This window comes from Muntiacus reevesi, chromosome 3 (genome assembly GCF_963930625.1).
Source record: "Muntiacus reevesi chromosome 3, mMunRee1.1, whole genome shotgun sequence".
NCBI classification, from domain to species: Eukaryota; Metazoa; Chordata; class Mammalia; order Artiodactyla; family Cervidae; genus Muntiacus; species Muntiacus reevesi.
In genome coordinates, this window is record NC_089251.1 from 210,731,575 (window position 1) to 210,757,371 (window position 25,797).

Consider the following 25,797-nt stretch of genomic DNA (forward strand, 5'->3'; position numbering starts at 1 on the left):
TTAGATACAATGCCAAAAATAAAAGCAACAAAAGAATAGATAAAATGGATTTCACCAAAATTTAAAACTTTGGTGTTGCAAATAATACCATCCAGAAAGTGAGAGCAATCCGCAAAAAGGGAGGAACAATCTGCAAACTATATCTAGCAAGGGACTTAAGTCTAGAATATCCAAGAACAACTATAACTTAGTGAAAAAAAAAGACAACCCAATTTTTAAATGGGCAAAAGATCTGAACAGACATTTCTCTAAAGAAGATACATAAATGGCCAATAAGTACACAGAATGACATTCAACATCATGAATATTAAGAAAATGGCAACTTAGAACCACAGCAAAACATCACTTTATAGTTATTAGGATGGCTAATGTAAAAAAGATAGATGACAAGAAGTTTGGCAAAACGTGGAGAAAATTAGAAGCCTCAAACACTGATTGTGGGAATGTATAGAAGTGTAATCATTGTGAAAATCAATATAGTAGTTCATCAAATGTTAAACATAATTACTATAAAACCTGCAAACTCTACCTCTAGGTATACACCCAAGATAAATGAAAATACACATCTACATAAAAACTCACATACAAACTTTCACAGCAGCCATTATTTATGATAGTTAAAAACTAGAAACAACCTAAATGTTTATCAACTGATGAACTGATAAAGAAAACATAGTATATCCATGTGATGGAATATTACTTGACAGTAAAAAATGAATAAAATATTAATACATGCTACAACATGGGATGAATCTTGAAAACATGCTAAGTGACAAAATCCAGTCACAAAGAACCACATATTGTGTGATTCCATTTTTATGAAAAATCTAGAAGGAGCAAATCCATAGAGACGGAAAGTAAATGAGTGGTTGCCTAGGGTAGGAGTCAGGGGAATGGGGGGAGAGTAGGAATACAGGGGAGGAGACTAAAGAGCAACATCAAATGATTACTAGGTTTCTTTCTAGAGTGAAGAGAATGTTAAAAAATTAGATCACGATAATGGTTCTACAACTCCGAATGTATTGAAACCCACAGAATTATAAAATGAATGAATTTTGATTTTATTTTTGGGTGAATTTTATCTCATTAGGCTGTTAAAAAAACACTGTAAAAACCTCAATCAATGTAATTTTCAAGAATAACAAAATAAATAAGAAAATTTATATGGTAATCTTAATGGTATAGGGAGAGAAGCATTTGATAAAATTAAAGATCTGTTCAGAGTAAAAGCTCCCTGACAAAGGAAAAACAGAAGAAGACATTTCATACGATGAAAAGATTTTACCAAAAACCTTCAGTGAACATCTTAAGGTAAAATGTTGACAACTTTCCTTGCAAGGTCAGAAAAGACACAAAAATGCTTACTATCTCAAGTTGTATTTAACAATGGAAATCAATTGAATAAGGCAAAAGAAAAGGAGAAAAAAAAATTTTAATTCACACATGACATAGGATTATGTACAGAGAATAAAAATAATCCAGTAGGAGATTTATAAGCAAATTTAGTAAGGTTGATGAATACATGACCAATATACAGAATCTATTATGTTCCTCTACATAGGCAAAAATGAGAAAATAAAATGTTAAAATTGACACCATTCTTAAAAACATCAAGAAATTCAAAGATCAGAAATGAATCTAATAAAAGGATGCACAAGACCTGTATATGGAAACTATAAAAGATTTCTAGAAAAGAAGGTGTAAAACAAAGAATTGATAACCCTGTTACTAGATTGGAACTGATAAGTGTCAACAAAGAGGTGATGCTTATGCCACTGAAACAATACGAACACCAGTAAAAATAGGCCCTGTTTTCAATTCTGAAGGTGGGGAAAGAATTAATATTTCTGGGGTATCTATCTTGTGCCAAGAACTTGAACATATGCTATCTCATGAAATTCTGCTAAGAACCCTATGAAATAAGTACAGCTCAATTGGTAAAGAATCCACCTGCAATGCAGGAGACCCCGGTTCAATTCCTGGGTTGGGAAGATCCCCTGGAGAAGGGATAGGCTACCCACTCCAGTATTCTTGGGCTTCCCTTGTGGCTCAGCTGGTAAAGAATCCACCTGCAATGTGGGAGACCTGGGCTCGATCCCTGGGTGGGAAGATCCCCTGGAGAAGGGAAAGGCTACTCACTCCAGTATTCTGGCCTGGAGAATTCCATGGACTACACAGTCCATGTTGTCAGAGAGTCAGATTTGACTGAGTGACTTTCACTTTCACATTCACTAATGAGTAAACTATAACATGGTGGATAAGAAAGCCAGGATTCAAATACAAGTTTCAGTTCAGTTCAGTCGCTCAGTTGTGTCCAACTCTATGCAACCCTGTGGACAGCAGCACACCAGACTTCCCTGTCTATCATTAACTCCTGGAGCTTGCTCAAACTCATGCCCATCAAGTCGGTGATGCCATCCAACCATCTCATCCTCTGATGTCCCTTTCTTTGCCTGCCTTCAATCTTTCCCAGCATCAGGGTCTTTTCCAATGGGTCAGTTCTTCACACCAAGTAGCCAAAAGTATTGGAGTTTGAGCTTTAGCATCAGTCCTTCAAATGTATATTTAGGGTTGATTTCCTTTAGGATGGACTGGTTGGAACCCCTTGCGGTCCAAGGGACTCTCAAGAGTCTTCTCCAACACCATAGTTCAAAAGCATCAGTTCGGCACTCAGCCTTCTTCACAGTCCAACTGTCACATCCATACAAGACTATTGGAAAAACAATAGGTTTGACTAGATGGACCTTTGTCAGCAAAGTAATATCTCTGCTTTTTAACATGCTGTCTAGGTTTGCCATAGCTTTTCTTCCAAGGAGCAAGCATCTTTTAATTTCGTGGCTACAGTCACCACCTGCAGTGATTTTGGAGCCCAAGAAAAAGTCTGTCACTGTTTCCATTGTTTCCCCATCTATTTGCCATGCAATGATGGGACTGGATGCTTATATGGCTACAAAGCCTGAAATGAAATGAAGCCTCATCCAAAGATTTAAAACACAAACAAAATCAATCTATCAAACAAGCTATTCCTGTCTTGATGTATGCTTCTATGGAGTATACCATACAGTCACTTAGAAAACTACTGATAATTTCTTCAATAACTACACATGCAACTATCATATGATTCAGCAACTGTACTCCTGGGCATTTACCCTAGAGGAAAAATGTCAAAATTTATGTCTACACAAAACTTACAACTATACCGAAATGTGAATGTTTACAGTAGCTTTATTCATTATAGTCAAAACCTCAAACCAGCCTAACTGGAATGGATCATTCTACAAGGTAAATGGTTAAACAAACTGGTACACACATATCATGGAATACTAGTCAGCAAAAAAATAAAAAAGGCACAACTGACACACACAATACAGATGAATCTTCAGAGAACTGTGCTGCTGAAAGTCAATCTCAAAAGGTTACATTTGTTTGACTCCATTTATGTAACATTCTTCAAATGACAAAACTGTAGAAATGGAGAAGAGCTTAGTAGTTGCCAAGGGTTAAGGTGGGAAAAAGAAAGAACAGATTGTGACTCTAGAAAGGCAACATGAGGGACCCCTATGAGAGGGAAATGTGCTCCATCTTGCTGGTGTCAATATCCTGGTGGTGATACTGTGTTACAGTTTTACAAGATATTACCATTGCAGGAAACTAGGTAAAAAGGATAGACAGAATTGTACCTGCATTATTTCTCACAACAGCTATGAATTTACAATGACTTCAAAATTAAAACTTCAGTTTTAAAAGTTGGAAAAGCAAACACACTGGCTTAACATCTAACAGTGAATCTGAAGTTTGGCATAATGAGAACCAAAAAGTTAAAACAGGATCATGTAGCTAGTGGCAGAGGTAATACATGTGGGTCTTTACTCTGTTTTCAACACAAGAATGCTCCATCTCTGCCTCAGGGCTAAATCCCAGTGAAAATATCTATTTTACATAGAATATTTGCTCTGTAAAGAATTACAGTTAAAAAATATTCACTTAATGAATTTCATTTTTTTTCATGTATTCAACAACAAAAAAATATACTTGCATGTTTATGTGGAGCAGACATTACAGAAGGCTCTGGATATATAAAATAGAACACACTCAATTTTCAAGAAACACTACAGGGAATGTACCAGGCAGATGTTAGTGGGACATATAAGAGGGACAGTGTTCAGATTTGGGGTTTGGAAGGTTTCTTAACAGATATACACGTCAAGGCTGAGATCTGAAGAAGAAATAGACAATAACCAGATAAGTTTATACAAAGGACTTCCCTGGTTCAGTGGCTAAGACGCCATGCTTCCAATTCAGGGGACACAGGTTTGATCCCTGGTCAGAGAATTAGATCTCGCATGCCACAACTAAGACCTGGCGCAGTCAAATAAGTAAATAAATAAAAATAAATATATATTTTTTAAAAGTATAAATGAAATGAATTGGAAGTAAAAGGAAGAGAGCATGAAGGAATTCTCAGTCTGCATCTCACTATCAGTAAATCATTCCCTCTTCATTAAAACACTTTTTTTTTTTTTAAATTTAGATTCTGGAACACTACACCCTCATGGATTTTATCATGTATCATTCCTTCTTGGTCTAAACTTTTCCCTTTTCCTCATCTCCCTGTCCTCTTAAGAGAGTACCAGGGCTTGGGTTTTAGCATCCTCTGAGACTCTATCTTTTAGAGAGCTCATTAGTTTCATGCCTTTAAATACTACCTCTATGCCAATGACTCCCATACGCAGATGCGAAGATCAGACCTCTTCTTAACTTCAGATTTGTTTGCATATTTAACCAGACATTTCTACCTAGCCATCTAACAGACATCTCAAACTTACTGTGACCAAAATGAACTCTAGATCTTTCTCGCAAATCCTACTCCATCAAGGGTCTTCCCCATTCCATCTTGCCAGTTACTTACACCAATTCCTTGACTTCACGCTTTGCCTCACAGTGCACATCCAATCCTCCACCATCTTCTGTTGGCTCTACATTCAAAACATATCCAGAATCCCACGATCTCCTACCACCTCCACACCTACTCGCCCGAACTGAGCCACCATCATGTGACCTCTAAGTCTGAATTCTTGCAACAGCCTGATCCTCCAGATGTCATCGTGCTCCTTACATTCTCAACTCAGCAGTCAGTGAGATATTTTCACAACGTAAATCTGATCACATTACTTCTCAGCATTCCTTGGTGGTTCCTGATTTTACCTGGATAACATCTCTGTCAATGGTTTACAAGCCCTTCTACACTCTGCACTCTTCTCCTATTACCCCCCCACCTCACTTTTTCCTATCAAACTTATGTTCTTACGCGTTCCTGCTTTGGACTCCATACCAGCTGGTCCATCTGCCTATACCACTCTCCTCATCCCCATCCCCCACTGCTTCCTCTTTGCATGTCCACTGCCCCTGTTTCCTTCTAGATTTTCCTAAAATGCCAATCTCTCAGTGAACACTTAACTTGACCACCTTTTTTAAAACTACAATGTCTGTGCTTGCTTAGGCAGCACACACACTAAAATTAGAACAATACAGAGAACACTAACACGGCTCCTACACAAGGATGACACACAAATTCATAAAGTGCTACATATTTTTGAGAGAGAACTTTAAAGTACATATGACAAAACATTAACAAAAGGTGATTCTGGATTAAGAGCATATTTGTACCATTCTTGCGACTGTATATCTTAAATTTTTCAGAATAAAATTTTTTAAAACAAAAAAATTGAACTCCCTCTTATCTGTTACCTGTTCTACTTTTTCTTCCTCTTATCTGTTACCTGTTCTACTTTTTCTTTCTTGATACCACTCATCAACTTGTAAAACACTCTATAGTTTACATACTTACTATGGGTTTTGTTTTTTTCTCTTTCCACTAGGCTATAAACTCTCCAAAAGGGCATACATTTTTGTCTGTTTTGTTTCGGGTATATTCCATGCACCTAGAGCAGAGCCCGGCACTATGCACTTGATATTATTTGTTGTATTAAAACTTCAGGAGCTTCCCTGGGAGCTCAGTGGTAAAGAATCTGCCAGCCAATGCAGAGGACACGGGTTTGATCCCTGATCTGGGAAAATCCCACATACCTTAGAGCCACTAAGCCCATGTGCCACAACCACTGAGCCTGTGCTCTAGAGCTCGGAAGCCACAACCACTGAGGTCTGCTCTCCTGAAAGCCCATGCTCTGCAACAAGAGAAGTCACTGCAATGAGAAGCCCGCACACCGCACTAGAGAGTAGTCCCCCACTCTGCCCCAACTAGAAAAGCCCGAGCAGCAACAAAAGCACTGCAGCACAGCCAGAGATGAATAGATATTAAAAACAAAAAAATTCAAAGGACAGGGACCACGACTAAACAGTCTAGAGGTAGAACAATTCCTAGAGATGAGACAACATAAGATGGGACCACTGGAGTGCGTAGCTGAACTAGTGTGAAAATAAAGTTCACAGGCAACACAGCAGTTGAGGAACTAAAAATCTAACATACCAGATCAGCTAAGGTGTGCATTCAAATATAGAAGTCAGAATGTAGGCAGACAGAAAGTAAACAAAGTTCAAGTTACAGCAGGGAAAATGACACAGTTTGCAAAGTGATTAAGATTAGAGAGGGGGTAGTTTATTAAATATGTTTTCATGTTAGAATATCAGGGTATTAGAATACTGCAATTTAAAAATAAGTTCAGGGTCTTCCGTGGTGGTCCAGTGGCTAAGACTCCGAGCACCCAATGCAGGGGACCCTGGTTCGATCTCTGGTTAGGGATTTAGATCCCATATGCCACAGTTAAGAGTCAGCATGCCAAAACTAAAGACCCCACATGCTGCAGTTAAGACCTAGCACTGCCAAATAAGTAATATTAAATTTAAACACAAGCTCAGTTAATCTAGGTAACTAAATTTTATAAATTCATTCCAAACAAAAATTGTTAGTGGAAATGGTCCTAATTACTATGGCAATTTGGTTACATGGACACAAGTAAATGTAAAAATATTTTAAATAAATCTTGGATGACCTATGAGAAGCAACTTGATTACTCATTCCTCCTCTCCTCTCATCCACTGATAAAAGGAAGCAAGTAGTCAAAGATGAGGGAGGACGACTACAAGCTAGTAACACCGGTGCTTCCCCAAGTTAAGTACAGAAATAAGCATGTTTAACAGAAATAATTCCAAGTTCCTTATTGGAAATACAAATTGAGCTAAAATAAATTGCTAGTTCTCACAAATGGTGAATACAGAAGTCTAATGGACAACTCTGCTCTAAAGTACATGGATCCAGAAAACACAAGTTACCGAAACAAACTTGGGTCCACACGCTGACACGCAGTAAAGCCAATCTACTGACACCAGGTTGTGATGAAGGAAAGCGGACATAGTATTAATTACAGGACACCAAGCAAGAACTCCAGGACTCTCAATGCTCAAAAAGCCTGAAATCCACAAAGGTTTCAGCAAACCACTTTTAAAGGCAAGCAAAGGGAGGTGCATCCCAGAGCATGTGATCAGCTGTGCACAATTCTCTGACTGGTTGATGGTGAGGTAACAGGGCGGGGTCACAGGGGTTAACATTATCAATCCTTAGGCACCTGTAGGCTGTAGGGGCTATGTACTCAAGGTCAACAATTAAGTAGTTACTTTCTCCCAGTTGGTGGGGGTTTTAGCAGCTGTAAAGAATCTGCCTGCAATGCAGGAGATGTGGATTCGATCCCTGGGTCTGGAAGATCCCCTGGAGAAGGGAATGACTACCCACTCCAGTATTCTTGCCTGGAGAATTCCACGGACAGAGGAGCCTAGTGGGCTACAGTCCATGAAGTCCCAAAGAGTCAGAAATGACTGAGCAACTAACACTTTCGCTTTAGCCTCTGTAAAACCACTCAGGAAACGGGCATCAGAGACTATCCTCCAGGAAACACAGAGGAGCTAAAGCAGAGGATATGACGGAGGGGTCTGTCCCGGGAAGGCCCTATAGGGTCCTGCTCAGTTACAGACACACTCACAAAAACAACAGCAGCAGTTTGAATATGAGTTTGAAAAGGCAGTCTATGAAGATGTCACTTACCTACTCAGATACTTTCAGTTATTACCCACAAAATCATATACTCAAATCTTAGGAACTCTTCAGATTTCATCAGAATTTATAAATGTACCTATTTGATAATTTGCCATACTTCATAGTTTCATAATAGAGTACACTCTGCTTCGTGTTTTATCTGATATAGGTATATTTAAGGATTGTCAGTAAGTTACAAACTAAATTTAATAAATTAACATCATGTTTTGTTAATAAAATTGAATCATATTCTAAAATGATAAAAGATTAAGTTCAGAAAACCATAAAATTACATAATATTTTTAAAATAACCGATGGGACTTTAAAATTGCCATATCTAATATCTAATTACTTTAAAAGCAAGGACACTACAATCTTCCATTCCACAGGGAACTGTTTTCAGAAAGATAAAATAACTCCTACTAATGAATGATCTCTTTCTGTCAGGCAGTACAGTAGGAAAATTTAGAAAATCTATAATTCTCAAAACAACTCACAAAGATAAGTTACCATTATCCTCACATTAAGGACAAGAAAACTGAGATTCAGAGATATTAAATAATTTATCACCAGTTAGTAAGTGGTGATATTAAGTCTAGAACTCTAACTGGTCTAATGCAAAGTCTGAATTTTGCTATTATGCAACACTGCCTCTTAAAATCATTCATTCAACAAGTAACTGTTGAGTGGCTATTATGTATTAGGCATTGAAGAGGGTGCCAGGTAAACAAAGATGACTTTGTGCCATTGGAGCCTCACCCTCCAGCTAAATCTAAGATGGAAATAAGAGTTATAAACAAATAATTGCAGCACAATGAAGGAAGCGCTGTGAGAGAAGTATACATAACAATACCACACATAAGTGAGAGTGTTGAACCACATGCGGGAGCAAGCAATCAGCAATCAAGGAGGCTTCACTTAGAAAAAATGCTTGGAATGCAGTACACCTTATTTAAATACTTGATGTAACTCAAAACTTAAAGAAAGAGGGGAGTTTGCTGATGGAAAATCAAGGAGATTCTAAAGAGAAAGAGGCCATATTTGCAAAACTATAAAGTTTCACAAAATTCTAAGCAGTTTAGCATAACTAAAAAATTAAACGCTTTGTGACAAGTGGTAAAGAAGTAAAAATAGGTCAGGTCAGGGAGGTTTCCTTATGCCATATTAAAAAAAGAGTTTAGACTTTATTCTGTAAGAAATCGGGAGCCTTTCCTAGAGTTTAACCAAGTCACTACTTTACAAATATTACCTTGGCAAATTTGTAAGAATGGATGTGGGGACAAGGACAATCTTTAGAGGAGTACTACAAATAGTCTGGGTAATATATTATATAATCTCTTAGCTTCAGGCTCCTACATCTAATTACTTACCTGACATCTTGGATGTCTCAAAGTGCTGGGCTGCACCCCACAGTCCAATAAGGCCTGCACTTGCCCAGTTTTAAGACCGAAGAAAGAGCCTGGAGTTAGCAACAGAGACAGCAGTTTAATGGATGACGGCACTTACACGTCTGCAAGCAGGGTTCTGGAGACGTACCCCACCACGTGCTGCTAACAGGAGGCAAGGCAAGGTGGCGGCCTTTGCTCCCCGGGGTTAGGTGGGGAATTGATGTCTGGTGGGTACATCAGTTACCTGGGAAACTGTAGAGAAACCAGTAGAGAAGCCCACCCTCAAGATCTCTTTGATAAAAGCAATCACTAGTTGGCCTGGGGGAAATGTAAGCAGGAAGGTCAGTCAGGTGAGCAGGGCACAGAGGAAGCACTGGCTGATGGAGCAGGCAGCGCACACAGCCCAACAGAACAGCCGTCCTGACTGGCCTGACCGCACACACAGACACTTCTAGCCTAAATGTCCAAGACCAAAGTCTTCTAGTCTCCATCAAACCGTGTGCTCCCTGACCAACTGTCTCAATAATGGTGCAATCATGAAGTTACTCAAACCAGTAAATTGAGTTCATTCTTGTTTTTCACTTCTTTAGCCACATTAAATTGATTAATTATTAACTATTCCCCAAACATATTGCCATCCCATTCGTTTCTTTCCACTCCGACAGGCATCACCCACCCCAAGCCATCAGTGTTCCTCAGGAATATGCAGTACTTCCCAATAGGACTCTCCTACATGTACCTTAGGATCAGTTCACTTGCTTTATGCACTTACTGTGATTGAAAATTATTTTGATCTGTTTCCTCTCTCATTACAATGTCTTTATAAACTCAAGGACCACAAACTTGTCATCCTGTTTTACTTCAGTACACTAGCATTGGGTTTCCCAGGTGGCGCTAGTAGTAAAGAAACACACCTGCCAATGCAGAAGACATATGAGAAATGGGTTCAATCCCGGGGTCAGGAAGATCCCCTGGAGGAGGGCAAGGCAAACTATTATTTATCCTTGTATTATGGCCAGTATTATTGCCAGGAGAATCCTATGGACAAATAAGCCTGGGAGGCTACAGTCCATAGGGTCGCAAAGAGTTGGACAAGACAAAAGTAACTTGGTAGGCACACACCCACTCTAGCATTGTGGTTCAGTCGCTAAGTTGTATCTGACTATTTGTGACCCATGAACAGCAACATGCCAGGTTTCGCTGTCCTTCATCATCTCCTGGAGCTTGTTCAGACTCATATCCATTTTAAAACTGCCATATCTAATATCTGCTATGCCAATATGAGTCAGTGATACCATCCAACTATCTTGTACTCTGTCGTCCCATTCTCCTCCTGCCTTCAATGTTTCCCAGCATCAGTGTTTTTTCTAATAAGTCAGCTCTTTACATCCAGTGGCCAAAGTATTGGAGCTTCAGCATCAGTCCTTCCAACGAATATTCAGGATTGATTTCCTTTAGAAGTGACTGGTTTGATCTCCTTGCATTTCAAGGGACTCTCAAGAGACTTCTCCAACACCACAATTAACAGGCATTGGTTCTTTGGTGCTCAGACTTTTTATGGTCCAAATCTCCTATCCATATGTTGACTACTGGAAAAACCATAGCTTTGACTAGATGGACCTTTGTCAGCAAGGTAATGTCTCTGTTTTTCAATACGTTGTCTTGGTTTGTCATAGCTTTTCTTCCAAGGATCAAGTGTCTTTCAATTTCATGACTGCAGTCACCATCTGCAGTGATTTTGGAGCCCAAGAAAATAAAGTCTGTCACTGTTTCCATTGTGTCCCATCTATTTTCCACGAAGTAATGGGACCAGATGCCATGATCTTGGTTTTCTGAATGCTGAATTTTAAGCCAGCTTTTTCACTCTCCTCTTTCATTTTCATAAAGAGGCTCTTTAGTTCCTCTTTGCTTTCCGTCATAAGGGTGATATCATCTGCATATCTGAGATTATTGATAAGTCTCCCTGCAATCTTGATTCCAGCTTGTGCTTCATCCAGCCCTGCATTTCACATGATGTACTCAAATATAAGTTAAATAAGCTGGTGACAATATACAGCATTGACGTACTCCTTTCCCAATTTGGAAGCAGTCCACTGTTCCATATCCAGTTCCATGTCCAGTCCTGTTGCTTCTTCACCCACATACAGGTTTCTCAGGAGGCAACTAAGGTGGTCTGGTATTCCCATCTCTTTATGAATTTTACACAGTTTGTTGTGATCCACACAGTCAAAGGCTTTAACGTAGTCAATAAAGCAGATGCTTTTCTGGAATTGTCTTGCTTGTTCTATAATCCAGTGGATGTTGGCAACTTGATTTCTGGTTCCTTTGTCTTTTCTAAATCCAACTAGAACATCTGGAAGTTCTTGGTTCATGTACTGTTGAAGTTGGAGCCTACCTTTGAGAATTTTGAGCATTACTCTGCCAGCATGTGAAATGAGAGCAATTGTGTGGTAGTTTGAGCATCCTTTTGCATTGCCCTTCTTTGGGATTGGAATGAAAACTGAACTTTCCCAATCCTGTGGCCATTGCTGAGTTTTCCAAATTTGCTGGCATACTGAATGCAGCACATTAACAGCATCATCTTCTACGATTTGAAATGGATCAGCTGAATTCCATTACCTCCACTAGCTTTGTTCACAGTGATGCTTCCAAAGCCCTCATATTCAACGAGAGAGTCCAAAAATCTGTACTTGGATGCAATCTCAAGAATGACAGAACGATCTCTGTTCGTTTCCAAGGCGAACCATTCAATATGACAGTAATCCAAGTCTATGCCCCAACCACTGATGCCAAAAAAGCTGAAGTTGAATGGTTCTATGAAGACCTAACAAGACCTTCTATAACTAACACCAAAAAAGATGTCCTTTTCATCAAAGGGGACAGGAATTCAAAAGTAGGAAGTCAAGAGATACCTGGAGTAACAGGCAAGTTTGGCCTTGGAGTACAAAATGAAGCAAGACAAAGGCTAACAGAGTTTTGCTAAGAGAACAAAACTTGGCAAACTTGTTTGGTCAGAGCAAACACCCTCTTTCAACAACACAAGAGATGATTCTACACATGGACATCACCAGACGGCCAATACAAAACCAGATTGATTATATTCTTTGCAGCCAAAGGTGGAGAAGCTCTATACAGTCAGTAAAAACAAGATCAGGAGTTGACTGTGGCTCACATCATGAACTCCTTATTGCAAAATTCAGACTTAAACCGAAAAAAAGTAGGGAAAATCACTAGGCCATTTAGGTATGACCTAAATCAAATCCCTTAAGATTATACAGTGGAAGTGACAAATAGATTCAAGGCAACAGATCTGATAGACAGAGTGCCTAAAGAACTATGGATGGAAGTTCATTAACAATATACAGGAGGTGGTGATCAAAACCATCTCCAAGAAAAGGAAAGGCAAAATGGTTGTCTGAGGAGGCCTTACAGATAGCTGAGAAAAAAGAAGCTAAAGGCAAAGGTGAAAAGGAAAGCTATATCCATCTGAATGCAGAATTCCAAAGAAAAGCAAGGAGAGATAAGAAAACCTTCCGAAGTAAACAATGCAAAGAAATAAAGGAAAACAACAGAATGGGAAAGACTAGAGATTGCTTCAAGAAAATTAAGAGATACCAACGGACTATTTCATGCCAATATGGGCACAATAAAGGACAAAAAGGTATAGACCTAACAGAAGCAAAAGATATTAAGAAGAGGTGTCAAGAACACACAGAAGAAGTGTACAAAAAAAATCTTAAGAACCCAGATAACCACAATGATGTGATCACTCACCTAGAGTCCGACATCCTGGAGTGTGAAGTCAAAGGGGCCTTAGGAAGCATTACTCTAGTATTAGCCCAGGTCAATAAAAATAATATTAACAAAATCCAGCACCCACTAAGCACCAGGCATATATTAAATGCTTTACATATATTAAGTCATTTTAGTTTAACAATGGCCTGCGATTTCCTTTGTCTCAGTTTTACAGATAAGAAAACAAAGGCACTTGATAGTTAAGTATTCTGCCAAAGGTCACTCAAGGAGTACAAGGAAGAACTCACAATCAAGCCTTCACAGCCTGAAGTCCATCTTCTTGACCATTACCTAATACCTTTCATAAGAGATGCTCAATATTTCATGACCAAATACACAATTGATATAGAGAGTAAAAAAGAAGAGGAACACATTAAGGAGATAGGGTAAATCTGAGGTACTCTGAAAAGACACAGTAGAATAAGTAGTTACAAATAGAAATAAAAGCATTCAGAAGTTATCAGATCCTACAGAAAGCCCCTACAAAATATTAGCCTTTGTATAAAAAGTAAGTATATATTTTTAAAAATTATATGTGCTCTTAAACTGTCACCACTTAGCTCCAACTCTAATAAAAACATATTTTAACAAAGCACAGAATGCCCCAATTAACCTTGACTATACAATGAAAAATCCTGTACTGTTAATATGAAATGAATATGCCTTTAGGTAGTATTCTACATCTGTAAAAATATCAAACTTGTATTTTGTTAAAATATAACAGTACAGATATTGGGACTTCCTTGGCAGTCCAGTGGTTAAGACTCTGCCTGCACTTTATCTACAGGGAGAAAGGGTTCGGTTCCTGACCTGGGCGCTAAGATCCTGCATACCACACGGTGCAGCCAAAAAATTATAAGTGCAGATATTTGTTTTTAACTTGACAAAATGACACCAAAATCCATCTAATAAAAAGCAAGAAAATGTGAGAACAGCGAGAAAATATCTAAAGAAGTGAAAGCACACCATACCAGATACAAAAACATAAAGTTACAGAAATTAAGAAAATGGGTATGGTACAAGTCAAAGAAAAGACAGAACAATGAAACAGAAGAGAACCCAAACAAAACCAAGTATATATAAATTGTGAAAGTGAAACAGGAGGGAGGTGGGCAGGGCACAACCTTTAAAAGAAGAACATAGTCTGACGACATGACATAAACTTATTAGAACGAAACAGGTTCAAGATAGCACATATTTGACTTCCACTAGACCTTGAGCCTCAGTACACATTCATTGTAACGTATCAACAAGTTAAATGATACATACACAGGCACCATGACAGTTCTAAGGCTAACCATAAAGGACAAAAAAATGGGCAGTGGCCCAATTCCTAGAAATCCCCACTCCTTCCCCCAAATATTTGGAATACTCCTCCCACTCATTAGCCTATGAAATTACCCAATTTAGAAAAGGAAGAGGGACCAGAGACCAAATTGCTAATATCTGTTGGGTCATAGACAAAGCAAGACAATTCCAGAAAAACATCTACTTGTGTTTTATTGAAAAATATCCCTGGTGGCTCAGAGGGTAAAGGCGTCTGCTTGCAATATGGGAGACCCGGGTTCAATCCCTGGGTGGGGAAGATCCCCTGGAGAAGGAAATGGCAACCCACTCCAGTATTCTTGCCTGGAGAATCTTATGGACAGAGGAGCCTCATAGGCTACAGTCTATGGGGCCGCAAAGAGTTGGACAAAACTGAGCGACGACCATGCTAAAGCCTTTGTGTGGATCGCAACAAACTGTGTAAAATTCTTAAAGAGATGGGAATACCAGACCACTTCAGCTGCCTCCTGAGAAATCTATATGCAGGTCAAAAAGCAACAGTTAGAACTGGATATGGAACAATGAACTGGTTCCACATTGGGAAAAGAGTACATCAAGGCTGCATATTGTCACCAATATTTAACTTATATTTATTTATAGTTATATTTATAACTTATATAACTTATATTTGAACATATCATGTGAAATGCAGGGCTGGAAGAAGCACAAGCTGGAATCAAGATTGCAGGGAGAAATATCAATAACCTCAGCTATGGAGATGACACCACCCTTATGGCAGAAAGTGAAGAGGAACTAAAGAGCCTCTTGATGAAAGTGAGATGAGAGTAAAAAAAGCTGGTTTAAACCTCAACATTCAAAAAACGAAGATCATGGCATCCGGTCCCATCACTTCATGGCAAATAGATGGGGAAACAATGGAAACAGTGACAGACTTTTTCTTGGACTCCAAAATCACTGCAGATGGTGACTGTAGCCATGAAATTAAAAGATGCTTGCTCCTTGGAAGAAAAGCTATGACCAACCTAGACAGCATATTAAAAAGCAGAGACATTACTTTGCCAACAAAGGTCCATCTAGTTAAAGCTATGATTTTTCCAGTAGTCCTGTATGGATGTGAGAGTTGGACTAGAAAGAAGGCTGAGTGTTGAAGAACTGACGCTTTTGAACTGTGGTGTTGGAGAACACTCTTGAGAGTCCCTTGGACTGCAAGGAGATCAAACCAGTCCATCCTAAAGGAAATCAACCCTGAATATTCATTGGAAGGACTGACGCTAAAGCTGAATCTCCAATACTTTGGCCACCTGAAGCAAAGAGCTGACTCAGGAGAAAAGACCCTGATACTGGGAAACATTGAAGGCAGGGAAAGGGGACAAGAGAGGAGGAGCTGCATCACTGACTCAATGGACATGAGTTTGAGCAAGCTGTGGGAGATGGTGAAGGACAGGGAAGCCTGGCGTGCTGCAGTTTATGGGGTCGCAAAGAGTCGGAGACGACTGAGGGACTGAACAAAACATAAATAATAAATACGAATAGGTTCAAAGGATTAGATATGGTAGACAGAGGGACTGAAAAACGAAGGACAGACATTTATACCACTGCATAGGAGGTGGTGACCAAAACCATCCCAAAGAAAAAGAAATGCAAGAAGTCAAAGTGGTTATCTAAGAAGGCCTTACAAACAGCTGAGAAAAGAAGAGAACTGAACTGCAAAGGAGAAAGAGAAAGATATACCCAACTGAATGCAGACTTCAAGGGAACAGCATGGAGAGATAAGGAAAAGTCTTTCTTTTTAAGTGAACAATGCAAAGAAATAGAGGAAAGCAACAGAATGGGCAAGACTGGAAATATCTTCAAGAAAATTAGAGATACCAGGGGAACATTTCATGCAAAGATGGGCTCAGTAAAGGATAGAAATAGCAAGGGTCTTAGAGTAGCAGAAGAGATTAAGAAGAGGTGGCCAAAAAAAAAAAAAAAAAAAAAAAGAGGTGGAGAGAGTACACAGAATAACAAAAAAAAAAAGGTGTTAACAACCCAGATAACCAGATGGTGCGGTCACTCACCTAGAGCCAGATATTCCAGGACTGTGAAGTCAAGTAGGCCTTAGGAAGCATTACTACCAACAAAACTAGTGGAGTAATGGAATATCAGCTGATCTATTTCAAATCCTAAAAGATGATGCTGTTAAAGCGCTGCACTCAATGTGGAAGGTTCAGCACTGGCCACGAGACTGGAAAAGGTCAGTGTTCATTCTGATCCCAAAGAAGGGCAATGCAGAAGAATGTTCAAAATAGCATGTTTCACATGCTAGCAAGGTAATGTTCAAAATCCTTTAAACTAGGTTTCAGCAGTATGTGAACCAAGAACTTTCGGATGTACAAGCTGGATATAGAAAAGGCAAAGGAACCAGAGATCAAACTGCCAGCATCCGTTGGATCACAGAAAAAGCAAGGAAACTCCAGAAAAACATCTACTTCTGATTCACTGACTACACTAAACTCTTTGACTGGGTGGATCACAATAAACTGTGGAACATTCTTAAAGAGATGGGAATACTACATCACCTTACCTGACTCCTAGGAAACCTGTATGCAGGACAAGAATCAATAGTTAGAACAGGACATGGAAAAATGGACAGGTTCAAAATCAGAAAAGGAGTATGTCAAGGCTATATACTGTCACTGTACTTATTTAATTTATATGCAGAGTGCATCATGAAGAAATGGAGGGCTAGATGAAGCACAAGCTGGAATCAAGACTGCCTGGGGAAATATTAGCAACCTCAGATATGAAGATGATACCATATGTAGAAAGTGAAGAGGAACTAAAGAGCCTCTTGATGAAAGTGAAAGAGGAGAGTAAAAAAGGTGGCTTAAAGCTCAACATTCAAAAAACTGAGATCATGGTATCCGGTCCCATCACTTCGTGACAAACAGATGCGGGAAAAGTGGAAACAATGGCAGATTTTATTTTCTTTGGCTCCAAAATCACTGCAGTCACCAAATTAAAAGACACTTATTCTCTGGAAGAAAAGCTATGACTAACCTACAGAGTGTATTAAAAAGCACAGACATCACTTTGCTGACAAAGGTCCATACACTCCAAGCTATGGTTTCCAGTAGTCATGTATGGATGTGAGAGTTGGACCATAAAGAATGCTGAGTGCCAAAGAAATGATTTTTTCAAATTGTGGGGTTGGAGCAAACTCTTTAGTCCCTTGTACAGCAAGGAGATCAAAGCAATCAATACTGAATGTTCATTGGAATGATTGATGGTTAAGCTGAAGCCCCTATACTTGGGCCATCTGATGCAAAGAGCTAACTCATTAGAAAAGACCCTGATGCTGGCAAAGATTAAGGACAAGAGGAGAAGGGGTGACAGGATGAGATTTGTTGGATGGCATCACCGATTCAATGGACATGAGTTTGAGCAAACTGTGGAAAATAGTGAAGGACAGGGAAGCGTGGTGTGCTGCAGTGCATGGGGTCCAGAAGTGTCAGTCATGACTTAGCAACTAAACAACATAAAAACTGTCAACCCCACAGTCTGCGGCCACTGTTACCTTTTGAGATGGCCCACACTGCCTGTGGAGTGTGTTTCTCTCTAAATAAATCCATTTCTTACCTATGAGTTTCTTTCTCATTCAATACTTGCTGTGATAAGACATCAAGAACATGAGCTTTATTAATTCCTAAGATTATACGTGGTCTCAGCTAAAAGTCTGTGGGTTCAAGTGCCAGTCTGGGTTTTGGCGAGGTCCAAGTACCAACCCATGGGTTCAACTCCCAATCTGGCTACATGGTTTCAAAATCAAATGTAAAAACAGATAAAAATTGCATATATATATTATGTTTTATTATCTACTTTCTATTCATCATAAAACTTTTTTAAGTATCACAAATAATCTAGAAACCATAAAGGCAAAGACATAAATTTCAACACTAAAATAATTTATACTATGTCAAAGAAAAACAGGATTAAAAAGTTAAAAACATCAAATTCAAAATGAGAGTAAAAGCAAAATACACGACAAGTTAAAAACCTATGAAGTAATTTCTTTAGAATTACTAAGAGTCTATGAAAGATAACAGTCTACTCAAAAGAGATTAAACAACAATGAACAACATACACATAAAAGATGCTCAACATCAACCAAATTCAACTAGATAGAATTAAATAAATGATGGATCACTTTTTACAATCAGACTGACTAGAATAAAAGATGGGAAGCTGGTGCTCTGAAACACTGTTAGTCAGTAGGAAAGAAAACAGGCATAATCTCTCTGAAAAGCAATTTAGGAATTACAGGGTTTTGTATTAGGAAATAAATAATACAAAGTCACACTATTCCAAAAAAGTTAGATTTAAGGGATAATCAGGAAAGCATAAAAAAATGATGCTCATGATAGCATTGCTTTTAAAAATTAATAGTTGATCTAGCAATCCCACTTCTGGGTGTAGCTATATATCCAGAAGTATACATATGTATATACAAATATCCAAAAGAACACATATGTCCAAAAGGATATAGACACATATGTCTAAAAAGAGGATCTTGAAGCGACATCAACATTTACTGCAGCATTACTCACAACAGCCAATAAGTGGAAGCAACATAAATGTTCACCAGCAGATGAATGGATAAATAAAATACTGAATATGCATGGATTGTAAGCAATAAAATATTATTTCAGCCTTAAAAAAAAAAAGGGGGAAATCCAGTCATATGTCACGACATGAATGAACCATGACAGCAGGATGCTAAGTGAAATAAGCCAATCACAGAAGGACAAATACTTCATGATTTTACCACTTATATGAGGCATATAAAGTCAAACTCTTGGACACAGACAGTAGAATGGTGGTTGCCAAGGGCTGTGGAAGGCAGGAAAAGAGGAGTCAAGTTGTTCAGTAAGTAGTTTCAGTTTTGTAAGATGAAAAATTTCCACAGATCTGTTGCATGACAAGGTGCATATACTTAACACTACAGTACTATACACTTACAAGGGGTTAAAACTGTAAACTTGATATATTTTTTACCACAATTAAAAAGTTAGGAAATGGTTATGTTAGAAACATACAGTGTAATTCTAGATAGCCATCAGAAATGATAATATTGATCTTCAGTCATAGTCACAGCCTACTTTTTGAGTCAAGAAAACTTACAAACGAGCAAAGTAGTCTCATACTATTCATAGACATCTGTACCTATTAAGATAGAGATCTGAAAAGATACTCGTCAAAATTTCTAGAAGTATCTCTGAGCAATAGGAATACTAATGAGCTTCACTTCCTTTTAAATATTTTCCTGTGTTTTTAAATACAATGAGTATTATTATGTGATGCCAAAGGAGAACTTAAAAGAGGAAGTGACTGCCACTATTGGTTCCAGAATCCTACGATGAAATTTCACATTTCTCACTATATGCCTGGCACATATTGGGAAATTAATAAATAAGAGGCAGGATGAGCAGTGGTTAAGAATTCAGGAATGAGACAAGAGCTGGATGTGAATCTCAGCTCCAAAGTTTGCTGACCCAGGCCTTAAAGTCTTATTGAGGGTGAGGACGGATAAAGTGGGAGATTGGCATTAATATATGTGCTGTGCTATGCTTAGTCGCTCAGTCATGTCCGACTCTTTACAACCCCATGGACTGTAAGCCCACCCGGCTCCTCTGTCCATGGAATTTTCCAGGCAAGACTACTGGAGTGGGATGCCATGCCCTCTTCCAGGGGATCTTCCCAACCCAAGAATCGAACCCAGGTTTCCCGCACTGCAGATGGCTTCTTTACCAGCTGAGCGACCTGGGAAGCCCACTGACATATACACATTACTATACATAAAACAGGTAACTAACAAGGGCCTATTGTATAGCACAGAGAACTCTACTCAATACTCTGTAATGACCTAAAGGGGAAAAAATTTAAGAGTGGATATATGTACATGCGTAACTGACTCACCTTGCTATACAGGAGAAGCTAACGCAACATTTGAAATCAACTAATACTTCAATAAAAAATTTTGTTTAGTTTTCCCTGAGCTCCAGTTTCACCTATAAAAATGTCACAGAACAATCCTTGCAGATTGTTGAAGGGGACACTCCTGAAAGCACTTAACACCATTCCTGGCTCAGAGGAAACAGTCAATAAAATGAAAGCCATCATGACTATTTATTGACTTGATTTACACTGGAAGCACTCATGACAAAAAAAAAAACTAAGCATCTACAGAAGAACTTTGTGCAAATTATAAGAAATTCCCAATTAACATTAAAAAGAAAGAAGCAACACTTTGTCTGGAGGACCCAGAACACTGGGCTGAAAAGTGTGATGACATTCCTGTATCTACCAGTATTACACTATAAAATTTACCATCTAGTTGATGTATAAACACCACTCATCAGTCTAGGACACAAAGCTATCAGTGTTTGAAGTAAAAAAAAAAAAAGAAAAAAAAAAAACCAGAGAAAATATGCTTAGTTTAGTCCTCCACATATAGAATGAAAAAACTAGCAAAACATGACTAATGAAGATTTGACTTAGAGATAGGAGAACAAGTAACCCTATCATTAATTTTGTTTGGCTTCTGTCTTCCTCATTACTTTTGGATAAGGAGTCTGTCTTTTTGGCACTGCTATTCCTAAATCTGGCATAGTGGCTGGTTGGCCTGGGTTTAATTGCTCAGGCTTGTCCGACTCTTTGCGACCCCATGCACTGTAGCCCGCCAGGCTCCTGTCCCTTGGATTCTCCAGGCAAGAATACAAGAGTGGGTAGCCTATTCCTTCCTTCTCCAGCGAATCTTCCCAGCCCAGGGATGGAACCCAGGTCTCCCGCACTGCAGGCAAATTCTTTACAAGACTGTAAAGCCACCAGGAAAGCGGCATAGTGCCTAACACGGTATTAAATTCCCAATAAATATTTTCAATATAATTTCTAAGTCTCAGCGAAAGAAGAGAGAAAATTGAGTAAGAACTTATGGGAGAAAGTCTGTGAAAATGATGGTGAAAGTCATCAGGCTAGGGGAGGGAGTCCTGTTTTTGCGGGAGGGGGGGGGGAAGACCTTGTCTGATACCACCTTCTGCATTTCCTTTGATCAATGAGTTATCCAAGGAACCTCAAAGCGAAGGTTCAACGGTAAAAACAAACAGAACTTAGCACGCGAACAGGGGTACAAACAGGGCCTAATTGTTCAACTTGTTAGGCTTTTGGCTCCAACGCCTTTCTAATGATCTGTATTCATCGGGGTACTATAGTTGGCATCCGGTCGACACATGTTTAATGCCTGCTTTACTAAAAAGAAATAAAAAAGTAATGAGACTATTCTCAAGCATCAATCATGAGCCCTTCTGCAGTTTTTCTTGGAACCAGCCTTTAGAAGTTGGTTTGTAAAAAATGGGAAGACTTCGCTCAGAACTTCTGAGTCGGTTCCTTTTAGTCAAACTGAAGACGTGAAGGTTTTAGAGGCACACTCCCCCAAATTCATGCGTGCAATCTAATACTTGGCAAATCAAAAGACAAGTGAGACTCCGGGATTTACGAGCAGGCTGGAGAATGGCATCTTGGACTTTGGAACTACCCCCATCCCATTTCATTCACTCTTTCTTAAACTGCAATTAAATTCTGTTCAACTTTCTATCACTCACGCAAGAAACAACCAACTATCCCGCCACGCCACTCCCGGACGACCACACCTGGGTATCCGCTGCAGAATCTCCAACTCCCGCCACGGGTTTGGCCTGTGTCCGTCCCAAAGCGGAAGTGACTTCAAAGGGACAAACTGAAAGTAATAGAGTGCAAATAGTAGGAATCTAAAATCCCTACCGCGTTCCGAGAAAACACTCTTCCCCGACTCCCTTTTCTAACGCTTTTCGCTCTTCTATTAGGGTGGCGAAAAGGCTTCACCACAGCCCTGGGGTTACTTCCCAGCCCCAAACTCCAAATCCTGCAGAAGTATATTCTTTTTCATTGGCCGATGAGGCGGCGTGGGTACCTCCCATCAACTACAATTCCCGTCAGGCCCCGCGGGAAGCAAACTGAGGAAAGGATGTGGGCGGGGACAAAGCACTTTGGGAGCTGTAGTCGGCTGCAAGCCGAGAAGGGCAATCACCCCGCCTTTCCCCATTGAGGCTGGAGAAACCAGGTGTTGGTCTCAGAGCCCGTTACCGCTGAGAGGAGGAGCCAAATCCTTCAGCAGCATTCCCCACCTCCAGTCACATGGAGGACGAAAATTTCCCTTTCCTCTTATAAAACAGTATAAATACTCTTGAGGAAATATAGTTGTCTTTCCAATACATCGAGGTCAGTAAAAATTCCCAGAACTCCCCCAACCTCAGGTTCCAACTCGTGGGAAAAGGTGGCTCTTTCTCAAGTGGGCAAAATGGCTGTCCTCCTAGGTTTATTATTGGTTGTCCTTTGTGTCCTTCAAGGGCGGATACTTACAGCCGATTGGCTCTTTTTCCCTTGAGGGTGGAGAAAGATTTGGCACGGCTCTCCCGCGGCCCGGGAGGAGATGAAGGGGTGGAGAGAAGGCCGTTTGTTGAGGTGTGATTGGGTAATCCTCCTGCCACTCCAAGGATGTACATCCTATGATTTGTCGACTGCTCTCAAAGAGAACGAGGAGGCGGAGCTAGTGCGTGGTGGGAAGGGGCGGGATTCTGCCAGCCGCGGCTGCCGCTGGAGCCGGTGTCCGGGCTGGTGATGGGGTTAATTCCCTTTCGTAAGACTCCTACTTGCACCCACCCAGCCCCGCCGTCGCCCCGCCGCGCCGCGCTCCAACCGCCGCCTCCTCCTCCTCAGTAACGCGGGTAAGAGATGCCCTCCCCTCCCCCTCCCTCAGCTCCCCGGGAATAACGCGCCTCGCTCCCCTCCCCCGCCCGCCAGCCGGTAGCGCTAACGGAGAAGGAGGCAGTCAGGGGAGAGATGTGGTGTGTGAGAAGGTGGCCTTCCCCGCCGAGCGGTCGACGCTCCAGCCAGGGCCCCGCCGAGGTGCTCCTGCTGCCAGCCCCGCTGGGAGGTCGGGTTCTGAGGGAGCCCCGGCTCGCCTGGCCCGCCGCTGCGGCTGCAGCTGCATCTAGTACCTTGCGCCCACCGCCCCCACCCGGGGGCCATGTGAAAAGCAAACCCCTCGAGGCCTAGCTGAGGAGACGGGGGAAAGGTTCCCGAGGCCCTGCCATGGCTGCTGCTGCTGTTCTTGCTGCCCCAGGGACTGGGGAACCAGCCACAGCAGGCCTGCCCGGAGCGGGTGCCGTGCGGGGCTCTGCTCTCCTGGGTGGCTGGCGCCCGTGCTCCGGGCTCCCCGGCCCCCCCCGCGGCCGCTGCCCCCTGGCCTTGCACCCCGAAAATTTTTAGAAAGTAAATAAGACATTCCAAATGGTTGATGAAATGTTAGGTGGTACATTTTGCTTGTGGTACCAGAAAAAAGCACAGTGGGAATATTGGAAAGAAAGTTGAATGACTGTCAATGGCACAGACCTCGGGGATCAGATTTACACCCATCAGGGTTGAGCCTTCGGCTCTGCCCCCCAGATCCCTGTGTGTTTGAAGTTTTTTGTCGTTCTCTTTTTTTGTTGCTAGGTGTAGAGGAGAGTGCCTCTGTTCCTTGAGCTTGCTTTTATGTAGAAACAAACTGTTGAGGCTTTCAAGGTCCCGTGTATAATTGGGATAGCAGGTCAACTAAGTAAAAGGCGAAGAGGTGCTTGCTCAAATAGGAAGGCTTAGTAAGTAGCAGATGGTTTTTATAATGTGATTTTCCAGAGTAGAAAAAAAAGTGTGTGTACATATATGTATATATGGTTGTATGTACATGAATATATATGCATGTGTATGTATGTGTATATATATCTCTTGAGATTATGGTTTGCATAACTGTAATCTGAAGAAACTGTTTGCTTTTACCCTAAATGTCATTGATTAGAAGAACTTTTGAATGACAAAAAGATGGTTCAAGTCGAACTGGCAGCCCACCTGCTTGTAATATTTGAAACAGTAAACTCTGTGTCATATTTTACATAGTAGGATACCAGTATGACTAGGTTAATTGGACACACGACTTGATAAAAATTGGCACATTTGGCCGTATTGAGAGGGATTTCTTCTTCCTCACGTGTTGATTGAGTGCTCATCTTTTCACTCCTTGCTTTTTTGTCTGGGTGAATATGTCCTTAAATACTGGATTCTGTAGTTTTTTGTGGACATGTCTGTAATCACAGGTAAAACCGTAGGCCCACTTCTGAGGCTTACTTGTAACCAGCATAAAGTAGGGTTCTGAAGAAATACTTGAGTTTTGACTGTGTTGGACCCTTTTCTTCAGGGTCTGAGAAGACTGTACTGGCTTAATGATCTCCCATATTCCATAACTAATATACCTAGATATAAAATTGACTTGGATTCGTAGATTCAGTATCTGAGAGAAATTTGGTTGTGTGTTAGAATTAAAAAATGAACCATGTAAACCTGAAAGGTAAGTGCTCTCAGCTCCCCACAAAAAGTACCCAGAGCATACAGTACTCAGCCCAGCATTTTCTAAAACTTGTTGGTTAATTGAAAAATATATAATGCTTTCAGATCTCATGTGCCTTATGTAGAGAAAGGGCTGATGAAAATACAGACGGCTTCTGTTTTCTCTTACTAGCTACAGGACACCTCTATTTCCTCATCTATAAAATGGGAATAGTTATGCTCAGTTCATGGAATTGTGAAGTTTTTAGAGATGAAGTATGTAAAACCCCTAGCATCAACTAACACTTAGTATGTATGTTAAACATTAACTATTGTTACCGGCACACATATTGAGAGAATGAGTTGGTTTCTCGAATGCCTTTGGTGTTGTTGGCGCCTCAGGACATGTTCTATTAGTGAGGAGTTCTGTGGAGGTTTTTGTTTATATTGTAACTTAAAGTGCAATTTGTAATTAGCCATTTTCAAAGTGGAAGACGTGAGAAATTGGTCTTCAGGCACAGAAGAGTTATTATTTTATAGAAGATTTTTTGATTTTGCATCAAAGTATAAGTGTTGACTTTCAAATGGATTATCTGGAGTAAAAGTATGTGTCAGGTTATTTTAGTGATAATTATAATACCTCTAAAGTGTTATTGAGCTGCTGTGTTTTCAAGATCAAGTTTATGTACTTGCTATCCATTTTCACCCCGGGACAGGCAGCTATTGAACTTTTTATATTGTTAGTAAGATTAAGTGAGTTATTTGAATTCGTTATGGCCATAGATTGACTACTATTTTGTTGCTGCTTTGGATTCTCCTTATTTATCAGGTCTTAAGTGTTTCTTT

General features: G+C 40.1%; 1 protein-coding gene and 1 non-coding gene across 4 annotated transcripts in view; one reads left to right on the top strand and one right to left on the bottom strand.

The window, feature by feature from the left end:
* Positions 1-22,468, bottom strand: part of ZRANB3 (zinc finger RANBP2-type containing 3) — a 264,527-nt gene extending 242,059 nt beyond the window's left edge. For 2 of the 3 annotated variants that reach the window (XM_065931454.1, XM_065931453.1), the window contains exon 1: positions 22,206-22,468. The gene's annotated coding sequence lies outside the window, so the exon portion shown is untranslated. The remainder of the gene's footprint in view (positions 1-22,205) is intronic. The other variant, XM_065931455.1, reaches the window with a different exon arrangement.
* Positions 5,489-5,595, top strand: LOC136165712 (U6 spliceosomal RNA). Its single transcript, XR_010662710.1, has one exon. It is a non-coding gene; the product is annotated as a U6 spliceosomal RNA (small nuclear RNA).
* Positions 22,469-25,797: the final 3,329 nt, after the last annotated feature.